The sequence below is a fragment of the Simochromis diagramma genome, unplaced genomic scaffold (assembly GCF_900408965.1).
Source record: "Simochromis diagramma unplaced genomic scaffold, fSimDia1.1 OVJJ01000024.1, whole genome shotgun sequence".
NCBI lineage: Eukaryota > Metazoa > Chordata > Actinopteri > Cichliformes > Cichlidae > Simochromis > Simochromis diagramma.
The window spans coordinates 189,637-206,159 of NW_024387332.1; the positions used below are offsets into that span (position 1 = coordinate 189,637).

Here is a 16,523-nt window from a genome sequence, read left to right on the forward strand (position 1 = left end):
CCGTCAAGGGCGATCATTGGTTAATGGTCATCATGTGACTGATCCTTTTATTTAGAAAACTGTGATTAATAGTTAAATATTATTGTTGAGGGGCACAGATAGGAGTCCGCACGCACACACACATTTTCTTTTTTAAATAAACAAATTTTTTAAAATTGCCTGAATAAAAGGGCACTTTGGGCAGCCATCAGGAAAGGGGTGGGTGCTCAAGCCCCTCCCTCCCCTGCACGTGCCTGGGACTTTAGTCTATTCTATTTTTTCATGGCACGTTACTAGAATCATCTGTTACTTGGGGCAACTGTGGTTGATGGGGTTTGGAAGCTCATCTCGTAACCGGAAGGTTGGCGGTTTGATCCCCCAGCTCTGTCTGTCCCAGTCAGTGATGTGTCCTTAGGCACCGACTGCCTACTGGTGATGGCCAGAGGGGCCGATGGTGTGATGTGGCAGCCTCGCCTCTGTCAGTTTGCCCCAGGGCAGCTGTGGCTACGACTGTAGCTGCCTCCACCAGTGTGTGAATGTGAGAGTGAATGAATAGTGGAATTGTAAAGCGCTTTGAGGGCCCCGAAAAGTGCTATATAAATGCAATCCATTATTATCAGTGATGTTTATTTTGACCATACAGAACTGTAAGCTCAGATGCTGGTGATGTAATTCTAAGAGCGCAAATGGCCTCTTCTATGCATTCTTCTGCCTTTGTCATTCTTTTTATTCATTACAGTGATTCTGAGATCTCTTACAAGCTTTTGATAGCCACAAAAGTCCATGTTGCACACTGGATATCTTTGTCGGGTTATTCTACATTCAAATTTCACATATAGTAAAAATATCTATGTTTAGTCAGAGTGCAGTGGCACAAGTTACCACTGCACATACTAAAACTACAAAGCGGTGTACATTACAAAGTAACCAACGAGTCCATTCACTCTTACAAAATCTGCTGCAAAGACAGTAAATGACAGCAGCCATTAACCCCGTACATTCAAACAACCGCAGCTCTTTCTCAAATTTCTACAAGTAAACAGTATACAAGTATACAGCTGAGGAAAGTCAAACCTGGTCTTCCTTTCAGTTCATGCAGCAAACGTTTTTACCATAGCTGGAAAAATGCTCAACACCTACTTATCTATCAGGCATGTGTGTGTGTGTGTGTGTGTGTGTGTGTGTGTGTGTGTGTGTGTGTGTGTGTGTGTGTGTGTGTGTGTGTGTGTGTGTACAGTCCTGTCAGCAGTGCCTTGAAGCTGAGTGCTGAGATAATTGAAGTTATTAGCCTGCTGCCTGTTAGCCAGCACAGGGCTCAAGGTGGGTCTCAGCTAGCTTTAACCTTGCTGTGAACACACATCGTCTCTTCCCTCCATCCTTTTCAATCTTCAGTATTTGCCAAGGATCATCTCTGCTGCAGGATGCGTGAAAGAAAGTGAGGCAAGACAGAAATGTTGAGTGTGTGTTGGCGAAGAGCAATGCAGGCTTTTTCTTTCAAGAATTTAACATGATTAACACAAACACACAAAAACAAATGGAAAATACTGAATCTTCATTTTAAGTCAAAAGAAGGGAATCTGTCATAATTGAAAGAGTGAGCTACATAAAGCCAGAACATGTGAAAGTTTAAAAGTTACATTTTTAATCCACGGCAAGCACTTGCACAGATAGGCAGGCAAGCTTTGGACACCATAACTGTTCTTTTCTCTTCTTGCTTCTCCTCTATCCCCATTTATGTGTGTGTGTGTGTGTGTGTGTGTGTGTGTGTGTGTGTGTGTGTGTGTGTGTGTGTGTGTGTGTGTGTGTGTGCGTGCACAGTGTTGGGAAGGTTACTTTTAAAAAGTATTCATGCTGTTTACAACTACATGAATGTACTATTGCTGTGTGATTTATTACTATTACTGAAGGTTACTCTCCACACCAACACCAACTAGATGTTTAAATCTTAATATAAATGAGTAACAGTAGGTGGACATTAGGTAAGGCTGCACTTTTTGCAGCGATCTCGTGTAGAACTGACTGTGACTGTGTGGCCACTACCAGCTCCACCACCATCATCAAGTTTGCTGACGACACCGTCGTGGTGGGCCTGATCTCTGACAACAACGAGACGGCCTACCTGAAGGAGATTAGGAATCTGGAGAACTGGTGCCAGAGGAACAACCTCCTTCTAAACGTCAGTAAGACAAAGGAGTTGATAGTGGACTTCAGCACTAAGCAGAAGAGGAACTACCAGACCCCCGTCATCAACGAGTGCCCAGTGGAGAGAGTGGACAGCTTCAAATACCTCGGAGTTCACATCACGCAGGACCTGTCATGGTCCTGTCACATCAACACCGTGGTGAAAAAGGCCCGTCAGCGTCTCTACCACCTCAGACGCTTGAGAGACTTCCAACTGCCCTCCAAGGTGCTCAGGAACTTTTACTCCTGCACCATAGAGAGCATCCTGACGAGAAACATCTCAACCTGGTTCGGGAACAGCACCGTGCAGGACAGACGAGCTCTACAGAGGGTTGTGCGATCAGCTGAGCGCACCATCCGCTCCGAGCTCCCTGACCTGAACTCAATCTACAGCAGGCGGTGCTGGACCAAGGCCAGGAAGATCGTGAGGGACCTCAGCCATCCCAACAACAGACTGTTCTCTCTGTTGAGGTCAGGAAAGCGATTCCGCTCCCTGAAGACCAACACAGAGAGACTGAGGAGGAGCTTCTTCCCGCAGGCGATACGGTCTCTCAATCACACCACCACACAGTACTGACCCACACATACAGTTCTTACACACACTGGACATTCTGGACTTTGTTTTCACTTCATCACTTAAATCACTTTAAGCATATTTGCACTGCACAAGACATAATGTGGATTGCACAACACTGGTCACTACATTCTTCACTTCCAGTTAATACTTGTACAGCTGCTGTTATTGTGTATATATTTATTTATATTTATTCATACATTCTTATATAGTTCTATATTGTGTATTTTGTTGTACAGTTATTTTATTTTCAACTTTAATTTATATATTTTATCTCATTCTTTCCCAGTTAAATTTACCCTTCATTCTAATTTGTGTTGTACAGTTATTTCATTTTAACCTTAATTTATATTTTATTTCTTCCTAGTTAAATTTACCCTTTTTAATTTTTCATATTTATTTCCTATCTTATTCATAGCCTTTTCCTTTTTTTTCTTTAGGTCACGAGCAGTTGTCTAAGCATTTCACTGCATATCGTACTGTGTATGACTGTGTACGTGACAAATAAAATTTGAATTTGAATTTTGAAAACTATTCCGTGCGTATATAAAACAGGTCCGGAGCTCCGAACCGTAGTAAAGGGACCTCTGGCTAATACGTCGGGTTCGTGTCAGGCTCGTAGCTGAAAAATAGCTTTACTTTGTTGTCTGGGTCAACTTTTCTTGCGAGAGACAGAGAGAGGCGTTGAAAGGCTGCTCCAACAGAACTTATTGTTCCGGAGGAAAACACGAACACAGTGTACAGTCGAGTCTTAATAGCTTACTTACAACTGGGCTCGTCAGGCACTCTTCTTGGCTGAAGTGGTTATTATTATATTTACTTCCAGCTCCCGTTTCTGCTCGGTGACAACTCGTACTTTTCCTTTTTCTCCCTCCCTCGCTCACAGACACATCACGGGTACAGCAGTCCATTCTCCCTGCAGCACGGACTACACTGCCCATCAGGCTGCATGCTTTAGGGCGATGCCTGTAACACTCTGCCTGTTGCCTTCATATTAAATCATTGTTAAAAATAGATTGAGACACAGACATTTGAGCCTCTTAATGCGTGTTTTGTTTGGGTTTCCACCGGCGTGGAATTACCAAAAATAGAGAGAGCATAGCCGAACATATGAAACAGGAAAAGAGCGCCGTGTAATCCATTTAATATAACAAAGTAACTGTATTCTAAATACCACCTTTTAAACTGTAACTGTAACTGAATACAGTTACTCATATTTTGTATTTTAAATACAAAACACCGGCACATGTACACATACACACCCCAACACACACAGTGTTGGGGTGTGTATGTGTGTGTTGTTTTTTGTGTCTTGAAAAAAGAAATGTGCAAAACACACCTGTGTGGTGCGAGCGACAGGTCAGGCTTTGACGGGTTAAAAACCCCACAGTGGATTTCTTGTCTTGTGAATGAACGCAGGCACCTCTTATTTACTGAGATTATGGATTCTTTGTGCACTGAGTTTACTGGTTGATGGCGTTGTGTATTGTTGTTGTGGTTGGGTGTTTTGAATCTGTGTGTATTGCACTACGTTGTTTTCCTTCAGTGTTCAGAGTGTTGTGTCTCTTTATAATGTACAAACATCCTTTGTGTGGTTTACCTTCAAACTAAATCAATCTGATATGTCAGGAGAGAAATCTAGCTGGCACCCCAGAAGAGAACTTACTTGTGGAGCCTCCTTATCTATGCAAACCAACACAGGGGGAAAACTGCCTTTGATGTTCACCTAGACTACTCTGAGTATCTTGTCTTGTCTTTGGGTTTAACGATGCCCCAGCATAGTTTCAGGCCCTCAGATACTTCATCAATCACTTCATCTTTTGTTTATTTAAATGACATTCAACGTCTCCTGGGTTGAAACGTGCGAGTTCATGTCCAGTCTGTCTCCTTCTAGGGTTTCATTGTGACAAAGGGTCAAGTGGAAACAGGCCCAGTCAAGGTCCAACCAGTGGTCAACCAGCCGGTTCCTCCCAATAGAAAACAACAACAACACTTTCTGGGCTTTGAAGGTTTTACAGATTCTTCATTCTGAATTTGATCAAGATTACCTTCCCTTTGAGCCACTTAAGCTCTCCTAAGATTACTTTACAGTCAGTTGACTCGGCCTTCAACACGCTGAAACAATGCTTTGCTCCTGCTCCAATCCTTTGACAGTATGCGAAATACTGGGGTGGCTGTAGCTCAGGTGGTAGAGCAGCTACTAACCAGAAGGTTGGCAGTTCGATCCCAGGCTCTCCACCAGTCTGCATGTCAGGTACTGACCCCATGTTGCTCTCCGATGCGTTCATCGGAGTGTGAATGTGTGTATGAATGTTAGACAATAAGCACTAAACAGTTTGAAAAGTATGGGCGTGAATGGGCCCAGTTGTGTAAAGCGCTTTGAGTGCTCAGGTAGAGGAGAAAAAGCGCTATATAAGAACCAGTCCATTTACCAAAATGCCTCAATGCTCATCAGGCCAGGTGGGCTCTCTTCTTCATTTGGGTTAATTTTACTGTAACTTATAAACAATGGTCACGCAGCGTTAAGCCTGACACCTTATCTCGACAGAGAGTCTACCAAGGAGGAGACCAATTGTTACCGAAGCCCTCATTTAGGAGATTGACTCACTAATCTCGGATGCCCAGTGGGAGGAGCCGAACATGAGGAATGGACCTTTGTACATTCCCTCGGGAGTCAGAGCTAAGGTAATACACTGGTTACAACTGCCAAATTTACCTGTTAACCCAGGAAGAAGCACACAATCACATTTTTGCAAAACCTGTTTTGGTGACCATCCCTAACCAGAATGTCTCTGCCTGCTCCATCTGTGCTCAGAACAAAACCTCCTCTCCTCCAGCTGTCCTGCTAAGAATCCCGCCCATGCCAGGTCCACCGTGGTCATATGCACTGGATTTTTTTTTGACTGGTTTACCTCCCTTCTCAGGTAACACAGTAATTGTGACAATTGTAGGTTGTGTTTTGTTAAGAAATAAATATATATTTTTTATTGCTTATCTGCTGATTAGATTGTTTTATGAGAGGCCCAGACTTGACTAGTGCACAGGAATATTAATAAATCAGACACAGAAAAGAGGAACTTGTACCATATAAGGAATGTTTGTTTCGAAACTGTGTGACGTGTAAAGTACCAAAATAACATCTATATGTGAGACGTTCTTAGAGTCTAATGTTAGAGTTTCTGCAGCTGGCTTTTGGGGCTGTGCAGGGCCCTCTCTTCTGGAAGATGATTGAATAAAAAAGAAATATAAATGTTTTGACCTCTATGAGTCAGCTTTTCTCTGTTCTATTATGGGGATCAAAGAATCGGGTTTTAATAGTTTCTAAAGCAGCTCATTTTTGTGGCCTTGCCCAAGTTTCTACCCTCTGCCATAGAAACTGCCCAACTCCTTGGACCATGTTTTCCAGCTCTGTGGCATCCCACCATAGAGTCTTCGACCCTGGACCCCAGTTCACTCCCTGGGTATTGACGGAGTTCTGTGCTGAACTTAGGGCCCGGGTCAGTTTGTCTTCAGGTTTCCAACCGCAGAAAAATGGCCAAACTGAGCATGACAGTCAAGAGTTACTCCATAACTTGAAGTACGTATGCAAGCACCGTAAACTTTGCGAACTGGAAGGGGTAACATTCAGAGGGGTGCCTGGACTTGCATTCTCATTTTAAAAGTGTTGTGAGAATTTCATTAGGGTGGCGGGAGGCTCCCATTAAGGTGGGGGTAGTGTCATGGTCGCTCTGTAAGTAGTTTCTTAAAGACTTGGACAATTTTCACATCACTGATTTGATTTTTAAGAGAGTCTGCACAAGTCCTGCTTCCACCCAGAGATATAAGGCATACACAAGAATATGGAGAAAGCATTAGAAAGAAGTCAAAGACACTCTAGGAGACAGTCTAAATGTAGAAAACCTGTAAATGTCTACGATGTTAGGCAGGACATCATCGAGCTATTTCTGTCCAATGCAAACTGAACTTTGTGTCATATTAATATAATACCAGGTACATGAACTATTTCAACTTGATCATAATTTGAATAAATTTACTCAGCTTAGACATTTGTGAGTTAAGAACTTTTCATTTTTCCAAAGAACCATTCGCAAAAATATTCCCAGCTCTTACCTACAGGAAGCTCCTACAGGAAGGATAATCTCTGTGAAAATGATGAGCAGTCTGTTAGTTAGAGCTGAATGCATTAGTCTACAATCATTTTAATACTAGGACAACTATTACTTGTCAAATTATCATTATATAATTGTCATTTTGGATATCTCAGACTTGTACAAACTAATAAAAACATACCTTACTCATCAAAGTGAAACGGTTCTTCCATCGAGCCTATACATTCTAACGTCCCACTGCACTCTTCCTCTCATTTTCCTGATGACACCATGTGAGGAAAACACAGCTCTGGTACTAAGCCGTCTTTATCTTTCTAAAACCTCTAAGCTGTTTCTTGTGAAATCTTTACATGTTAAGCCGATAAGTCGGGTAAAACAATAAACAGCATCATCTCGGTGTTTGCTGGGAATCACGCCTTTTATCTGACTGCAGATTAGGTTCATTTGCTCCACCAGCGGCGCTTCAGATACCAGGATTAAAACCAAGGCCTTGTCATCCCCACGTCAACATGGCACTGCAGTACCTTGAAAAAGATTAAGCTGCGATTAGACAAATCAGACACAATGACCCTACTGTCACATCAACTCAAGACATCCCACCAGCTGGTAGACAGACGACCTATAATAGCTGTAACAACGGAAACGTTACACTCCTGTGTGTAATGTCTGTTAGTGCTGTGACCTCTCACAAAGAAAAGTTTGTGGTTTGTTGGACTCATAAAGGCAAAGAGACTGCAGACAGAGAGAGTTCAAAGATGCTAATGTCTTTTTAACAAAGCATAAATAAGATCCGCCACGTGTGCTCGACAAGCTGAAATCCTGCTTTTGTATTCCAGCGTTGTTGATGATGCTTTTGCTCACACGTTCTTCATTTTCTGGTGGAGCTAACAGGCATCACAGGCACTTTGTCCTGTGGAATACCAAAATACCAAAACTCCACTGTGTGTGGATTATTGATGCTGTCATTTGTTCCCTGAAGCTTTAGGCAGAACATTGGTAACCTGTAGCTCCTCTATGCTGTAAATGGATTTCACAGTTCCCCACGGAGATATGAGGGAAGCCTAGGTAGAAGCCATGGGGGCGCGCATTTAGAAAAATCACAGCTTCGATTTCTGAGGATCCAAACAGCAAACACAGGTACACTCTGAGCACTGCAGACGAGACTGGAATACAAGTCAGCAAATCCTCAGCGTGTCAACTAGCTCAAAGCAAAAGTTCTTCAGAATATAAAAACAAAGCATCGGACTCTCCGAGGCACCGAAGAAAAGCCTCGTGAGCTCCTCCAAAGTCAAGGTTAATAAAAAAACTAAACCCTTCCTGTAAAAATCATGCTCAGTGAGAAAACGCATTCATTTTTATTGCACCCTTACTCATCAGAAATGTGCGGCTCTCTGTGCTGACTAACGAGGTAACATGCTGCCTCAACCAGTGAAACATAATTATCAGGAAATCCCTCCTCACTATGAGGAAGGAACTGATGTCTTTGGATATGTTCAGAGGCCATTTCATTTACATAAAACATGAAAACCGCATTTCAGTACTAATTGGATCAATACTGCCATGTGACCAGCAGTGGCCCGCCTCCTCTCTCCGCCCCATCACCAGCAGTAACCCCCCCAATCAGCTTTAATTTCATGTCTCGCTCTCGCTGCCCAGCACACGGGCTGTGGTCATATGTAATAGGGGGACATTAGTACAGCTGCAAATACCATGAAGTGTCATTTTAGAACAAGAATTTAATTAGATTACTCACTTCACATGTGCCATCCACTCAGGAGGCGGCAGGTGACCCCTGTGCTGCTTCATTACTGTGAGCTAGCACACGGAAGAAAATCAAGGCTGTGAAATAAACTTGGACAAACTAAATAGTTTCATTTGTAAAGTCCAGTAAGACGAGGGAAAGTCGTCAGCTTGGTCAACACCCACAACGACCACAAGCACATGCACACTAGAATTAGCAAACAATGAACTCTGGCCAAATTAAACCCAAACAATATGTGTGCTGAGTATGAGAAGTTATAAACACTGATCATCATCATTTCATATAATCATCTGTTTCTTCATTGTACTCAAATAAGTTTGTTGCTCAGGTAAGAAATCAGCAGAGAAATGAGCGAGCAGAGAGCCGTGGGGTCGGAGAGGTCCATCCTTCCCCTCCTTCACCTCGAAACACTTTGCTTCCAAGGAGCCAGACTTTCTTTTCATTTCAATCAGTCTTCATCTTCAGTTCAATCCTTGCATCTAAGGAGCTTGGAAAGAAAAGCGTCTGGACTTCTTTAAGTTGCTTGAAGACGTTTCACCTCTCATCCGAGAAGCTTCTTCATAAACGCACAACGTAGAGGAGCCAACTCAACGGGACAAGACTCAGCAGTTCATCTGCATCTAAAGGTCAAAGGTCACTCTTTTGATGATGCCAGTGTTCACATTTTGGACAGAGAGATAGATGGTTTGAACAGCCATCTTATGACACCAACTGTCTGCCATCTATAATCCAGTTTTGAGATCCTTCCCAGACGCCTTAAAGCCCACTCACATCCTGGGCCTTCTGACCTCAGGAAATCACATGATAGGGTGGGGCCAGGTTTCCCAATGAGCTCACCTGAAACCCTGGCTGATTGTGACCCACACCCGCTTTCACACCTTGGCCCGTGTGATTAGGTAGATGATCATTAGGGGGTCCATGTCCCTCTCGGTGGGGGGACACTCCCACAGAGCTTAAATCTGGGACTCTCCACCATTTGACCTTAGAACTGAAGAAGCTTCTCGGATGAGAGGTGAAACGTCTTCAAACAACTTAAAGAAGTTCAGACGCTTTTCTTTCCAAGCTCCTTAGACTACGATGACCTGGAGGACTGAGAACCTTCACAGACATCGGGTACCTGAGCATTTTCAGAATGTTTTTTGCTTGTAAAGCATTTTGAAGCTTTTAGCTGTAGGACAGCCTGGTCTGCCTCCTGAGTCACAGCCGCCCTGACGACAGCTAGCAACATTTTTTTTAAAAAGTCAAAAAAGGAAACGAGGTGATTATGATACCTTATTGAATATTAGTTGAACAGGTGCCTGAATTTCATTTCCATAGAAAATGATAGATAAGGAGCATTAGCGGTGCTGTCATGATGGATGCGGTGTGCTCCAGCTGCTGATGCTGCACAAGATAGGATTGTGAATGTAAGATAGCACTCCATGCATCACTGTGCAGAGGATCATTATTCAAAACCTTATCAAACCAGGGAAGGGCGATGATTTGGAAGCTAGCGGTTCACTTGAACATAGAAACAGATTTTAGTATCAGCTGTCTGCCAGAGTGGGGAACAGAACCAGATGAAGTGGACTTTCCTAAAAGCAGTGCTGGAAACACTGGACTGTACTGGGAAGGTTAACCTTTACTCATGTTTTAATGCATGGCGCTCTAAATTCAATCGTTAGTGAAAGACCTGCTACGTATTCCCCAGGATGAGGTTAAACATGTAACAAGCACAAACTGATGTTGTGTTATTCTGCGTTGTCTATCCAGGTACCCTATAGCGCTTTACTAGTCCCTAAGGACCCCAAAGTGCTTTACACAACCAGTCATCCACCCATTCACACACACATTCACACACTGGTGATGGCAGCTACATTGTAGCCACAGCCACCCTGGGGCGCACTGACAGAGGCGAGGCTGCCGGACACTGGCGCCACCGGGCCCTCTGACCACCACCAGTAGACAACGGGTGAAGTGTCTTGCCCAAGGACACAACGACCGAGACTGTCGGAGCCAGGGCTCGAACCGGCAACCTTCGGCAACAAGGCGAACTCCCAACTCTTGAGCCACGATCGCATCACTCTGCAGCCCTCGCTCACATTTCAGTTCTGGTTTTTCATACAGCACCAAATCACATTTGTGACCTGCAATACAAACCTATTTAGGAGCAGCGTATGAATAACAGCTCTGACAGCATTAAACCCACACAGCTGAACTTTTAAACAAAAACACTGAGAACGCGACGGCAGCAGTGATGATGACGCTGGCCTACACACCGCGAAGAGGCGGAGCCTCAGGTTGAATAAAAGAAAACGTGCTTCTATTGTCCAAAACAGCAAAGTTGTTCCTGTGATCACCATTAAAATCTTTACTGGGAAAAAGCTAACAGGAGTCCATCAAAGCACCTGATCCACAAACGCCGATGTGAAGAAAACTCTGTAGCTGCTCCGTCCACCACCGTTTGTTTTACACAGAGAAAGATCTACAGTTTACCTGAGGGGCTGAATTATTATTAATACTAATTAACGTGTACACCAAAGAACTGGGCTAACCTCAGAATGCTGATACGCTGGCTTTGCTTCACTGCAGCCGCCACTAAAGGCTGTCAAGGCTTAGAGCCACAAACTCACTCATTCACTTGCACACTTAAATATGCAGACACACACATGCACATGAATACACACCAAATCTTTGTCATCCAGGACATAAAACACGGTCACACTTCTATTTGTCTCCTATTAATGTCAGAAAGCTTCTAAAAGAACAGATAATAGGGAGTTTTATTTTATTCCTTAGTTCAATTCAATCTTATTTTTTATACAGCGCCAAATCACAACAAAAGTCGCCTCAAGGCGCTTTAGTTCCATGTTTAGGTGGTTTAGGTTCAACCTGATTTTGTTTGACATTACTGTGCTGAGATCATTTATTACTTATTTTTATGTATTTAAGAAATATTTTTCTTTAAAAATGTCAATTTTAATGTCACATCTGAATTCGTCTTTTTTTGACAGATTCAGTTGGATGATTAAAACACTGCAGTTTATGAAATGGTAACCAATGAGCAGGACATTTACAAAGACCTGTGTTTATTTCTCTGTTGAATATTTATTATGGCTTATTAATAAGACAAAATAATTTCCAATCCAATTAATTACTAAACTGCTAAAATACTCAGTTACTAAAATAATCAATAACTGCATCCTTAATTATCTTAATTTCATAATTTTACACCACACATGGATATAGTTATGTCCATAAATATTTGGACAGAGAAAACTTTTTCTCTCATTTTGGTTCTGTACATTAACACAATGAATTTTTGTCATGCATTTTCACACCCCACATTTACTTTTGTAGTCTTGCTGACTACTCACAGTGCATACACTACGATCCATGATCAGATACCTGGCAATGAGTCTCCAGTATGAAGAACTGGACAGCACCATGACCTGGGAGGATGCACACTTACTGGCTAAAGAAGCTAACAGCACTCCAAAATACAGCAGGTAATCATCCAGACTGGATAACATGGAGCAGGAAAATCCTGGTCATGAAGGATCAACACTATTAAACTGCTACCTGCTTCTCAACAACATGAAAGCTCCTGTTAGGCATCGTAACAACCAAGCTGAGCAGGCACACGAGAAGTTCACCAGGACTATAAGACCAGTCAGATCAACCAGACCACTGCCTGGACTGACAGCAGGAAAGCCCATACATGGATACTGGTGTGGGGCTTTTCCTGTTGTACAGGGCTATTAGTGCACAGATAACACTCATTAGGAACTCAGTGGGACTGTGGAAGACAACAATAGAGGCCAACTTGAAGTCTCCATAAAGTGCAGAATCTACCAGGTTGATGGACGGTCCCTGCTGCTGTTCTGCACAGGCCTCAATCCCACTGGACTGGAAGTAGTACATATGTAGAGTGGAGGGAATTAAGTCACCTGCTGTATATGGATAACACCGAGCTGTGCCCCAGGAGTGTGTGAGACATGGATTCATTTATCCTTGCTACCAGGATCTTCAGCGAGTGATTTAGCTGTCACTTATATGATGAAATAGGAACAACGTTGTGTTTGTATGCGCTCTCTGTTTACTCAAATGACTGTCAGAACTAATGTGGTTTTGTGGCTCAGTCTTGCCATTTCCAGCAGATCCAATGAGAAATGATTGAATGTCTGCAGAAGAGGTTAGACTGCAGTTATTAGACATTTGTGGTGACAGTAAGAGTACACTCGAACCCCTGGGCTTATTTTAAACCTTCTTCATTTAGTGCAGCTAAACAACGAGCCACGTATCTGACCTTCACCTGAACCTAAATAAACAGGTATGTTTGACAAGTGTTTGCACAAGTGTGGGTTTATGTGTTTGTGCTACTGGCAAAAACCAAAATGTAATACATATCTCTCACGTTTACTGCTTTGTCTCTCACTCTCTCTGCTTGCTGACATCCCCTGTATTGCCTCTGCTCCATTTCTTTGTGTAGAGTTGTTAATAACAACCTTGCATCTGACAGCATGACACACACACACACGGTCACCACTACTGCCAGTTGCCATTTTACGCACCATAAACATTTGATTATTTCATTTATCGTCAGAGCTGGAGAATACACAAATGCGTTCGTGCAGAACACACATAATCACACAAACACAAGAGCACTGACATCGACAGCACTGAAGCACACATACACACAGAAATGCATATCTGTAGTAATACTGTGACACAGGGTTGGACACGTTATCACACTATTTCTCTCCTACACACACACACAGACACACAAAGAGAACTCCTGTCACCTGTCACCCTAATTTACGAATAAATTCTTTACAAATCCTACCATGTGGATTCATGGATTTTTTTTTCACATTCTGTCTCTCACAGTTGAAGTGTACCTCTGGTGCAAATTACTGACCTCTGTCATCATTTTAAGTGGGGGAACTTGCACAATCGGTGGCTGACTAAATACTTTTTTGCCCCACTGTATGTTAGGCTGGTTCTTCCAGCACACAAAGGAGAGGGCAATGGCTGAGGTGTTCCTGTGTTCATCAGTGGAATTAATGGATTACTGATTAGTATTATGATCTGGCACAGGAGATTTCCCCTGCGCTCTGTTAGGTTCCAACATGTAGAGAGGGAGGCAAGCGAATGAGTACTGATTTGACAACATTAGTCTGCAGTACTACGACCCTGCGGCCACACCAGTGGGTGGATGGGAGTCATCTATCTCATATCAAAAGCTCTGAGAGTTTAAGGAAGGTAGAAAATCACTACAAACCTCCATGTTGTCACGGACCCGGCTCTGGAGGACTCGGGGGTCCGTGACCAGTTTTGACTGTTGTTATTGTTGTTAGTATTATTATTATTTGGTGATGTGTGTTTTCTCCACAATGCTGTGTTAGTCTGTGTCCCACTCGTATGTATAGGCAGGGTGTGGGTGTATACGTGTGTATGTCTGCGGGTGTGGCTGGAGGATGGAGCACAGCCACCTGCAGGCCTGATGGGTGTGGCCCTGCGAAGGACTGGCCACACCTGAAGTTCCTGCCACACCTGTTGGTGATCAGGGCTCGTCGGGGGAGCTACTTAGGAGAGTGTTGGAGCTCCCACCGGCGCGGGATCATTGAGTTATCGTACCAAGTTAGTGTGTCAGCATATGTCTGTGTTGTTCGTATATGCCCGCCGAGGGTTGGTGTTGACGGCTGCCTCTATGGTTTCCCTGCAGGAGGAAGAGTGGTCCAGAAAGGCAGCACGCACGGGGTGTGCGGAAACACAACAGCGGGGAGCACGAGCACGAGCACAGACGTCGGAGGGAAGCACGCACACGGGGTTCAAGGGAGCAACGGGGAGTTATTGTGTTTACAGCTTTTCACTGTGAATAAAGAGCACTGTTTGCATCGCAGAGTCTGCGTTTTGGGTCCTCCTTTCCCCACATCCCCACGGTCTGCCAGCCAGACCGTGACACATGTAGAGCAGACACGCAAAGACAGACCTGCAGACTTTTGCATGCGATTCACCAAACGAATGAAAAACATGATGCAAGTCAAATAAACTACTTTTCCATGGATAGAAATGTGAATTTCATTGGTTAAGAACTTTATTTGTTGGTAAAATAAATTATTGTCTGAAAACAGACAGACATAAAATAAATGACTGACTCTTCACAGGACTAGGACAACCATGTGGGCCAGCATGGCTCACAGAGGCAGTATAAAACATGGACGCAGCTACTGTGATGTCACCCTTTGGTTTATGATGTACCATTTTGGAGCATTTCTGACATAGCCATCTTGGCTACACACACACGCACACACACACACACACACGCACACGCACGCACGCACGCACACACACACACACACACACACACACACACACACACGCACACACACACACACACGCACACACACGCACGCACTGTGATAACCCTCAGCTCTACTTCCCCCACTGTGTCTCTCTCACTTTCATCTGTCAGAAACACCGAGGTTGACTGGGGGTGAGCCAGTGGATGAGTGGGGGGGAAGAGGAAGATGAGTAACTGGAAGAAGATGATCGGGATGGAGAAGTTAAAACGTGGATGAGGCTGATAGCAAATCAGCCTTTTGCATATAACAGGCCAGGGCTCCAACGACACTCTTATTAGACTGAGAGGAATTAGAATTAAAGTGATGGACACAGAAAAGTAATAAATACATTACATGAAGAAGGACAGAGAGAAAGGAAGCAAATGTTAAAACATTTGCTTTGTTTCAGCATGAAATATTCTGACTGTGATCAAACACTTCTCGCCCTTTGAAGACATGAAGACATCTAAATGACCTTCACCTCTTTTCTCCACACAGAGACATAATGTTTGGAGAGCCAAAACTTGCGTTTATGAATTCGATGGTGTGTATGAATGATCTGGGGCTCAGGAGGTAGAGCAGATCAGAAGGTTGGTGTTTGGATCCCTGGCTGCTCAGGTCTGCAGGCCAAATACCCTTGGGAAAGATACTAACCCCAAATTGCTCTCTAATGCATCTATTGGAGTGTGAATGTTAAACACAAAACATTCAGTAGAGAGAAAAAAGTGTTTGAATGAGGCATGTTAGGTAGAGAAGCAAAGCCTGACATAGCAACCAATCCATTTACTATTTTGTATGAAACTGGCTCATCCTGAACATGAAATAAACAAAACAACATATGCTGAGTCCCTCAATGTCTGACATCTGACTTTGTCAACAAAGTTTTCACCCTTTCCATCTCTGCTCCAGCTCACTGTCTCTCTGTAGTGGCATCAGTCTCCATGGCTCACCCTAAGCCTCATGGTTGTCTCTCTTCCTTCTATATCCCATCCACCCCCTCTCCCCTCCTGTCCCTGCCATCATCTAATGCCGACCTCTTTTCACCAGCTAATACCACTTCACCCCTTTTTACCCTCCTCCTCTTCCCTCCCCAGGGACTCACATTCAATTGTGCTATCTACCCACAGCAGGTCTGTGAAAACCTCCACCACTGAGCGAGGCAAATCAGTCTGGAGTGTGGAATCGGAAGGTTGAGGCTGAGCACAGCGAGAAAGAAAGACGGCGATGGATAGAAAAGCCAGATGGAAAGACAGCAAAGGTGGATGGAAAGGGTAAAATGTTACGGAGTAGAAAGTAAGAAGAAGAAATGCAGGGAAAAGAGGGAGAAGTAGCAAATGATTATTCATTCAAGTCAGCTCGGTTCCTCCACATTTATCCCTCCTCTCCTCCTTTCCCATGGCTCTCTCTCTGGCCTGGTTTGGATTAATATAAGCTGTCTATTGTATGTCTCTCTCTCTGAACCACCAAATCAGTTCCTCTCAGTCCATCATTTACAACATGTGGCCTGCTTTCAACAGTGGCAGCAGCAAAGATCAAAAAGCATGAACGCTGTTACTTGTACTGAGTGTCACTGATGTACAACAGCACTGTTC

At 43.7% G+C, this 16,523-nt stretch overlaps 2 long non-coding RNA genes across 2 annotated transcripts in view; one reads left to right on the forward strand and one right to left on the reverse strand.

Moving 5' to 3' along the window:
* Positions 1–16,523, reverse strand: part of LOC120718014 — a 141,297-nt gene that overhangs the window by 116,633 nt on the left and 8,141 nt on the right. The gene's annotated exons all lie outside the window — the stretch shown is intronic.
* LOC120718015 lies at positions 13,883–14,489 on the forward strand. Its single transcript, XR_005692346.1, has 2 exons — positions 13,883–14,227; positions 14,313–14,489. It is a non-coding gene; the product is annotated as an uncharacterized LOC120718015 (long non-coding RNA).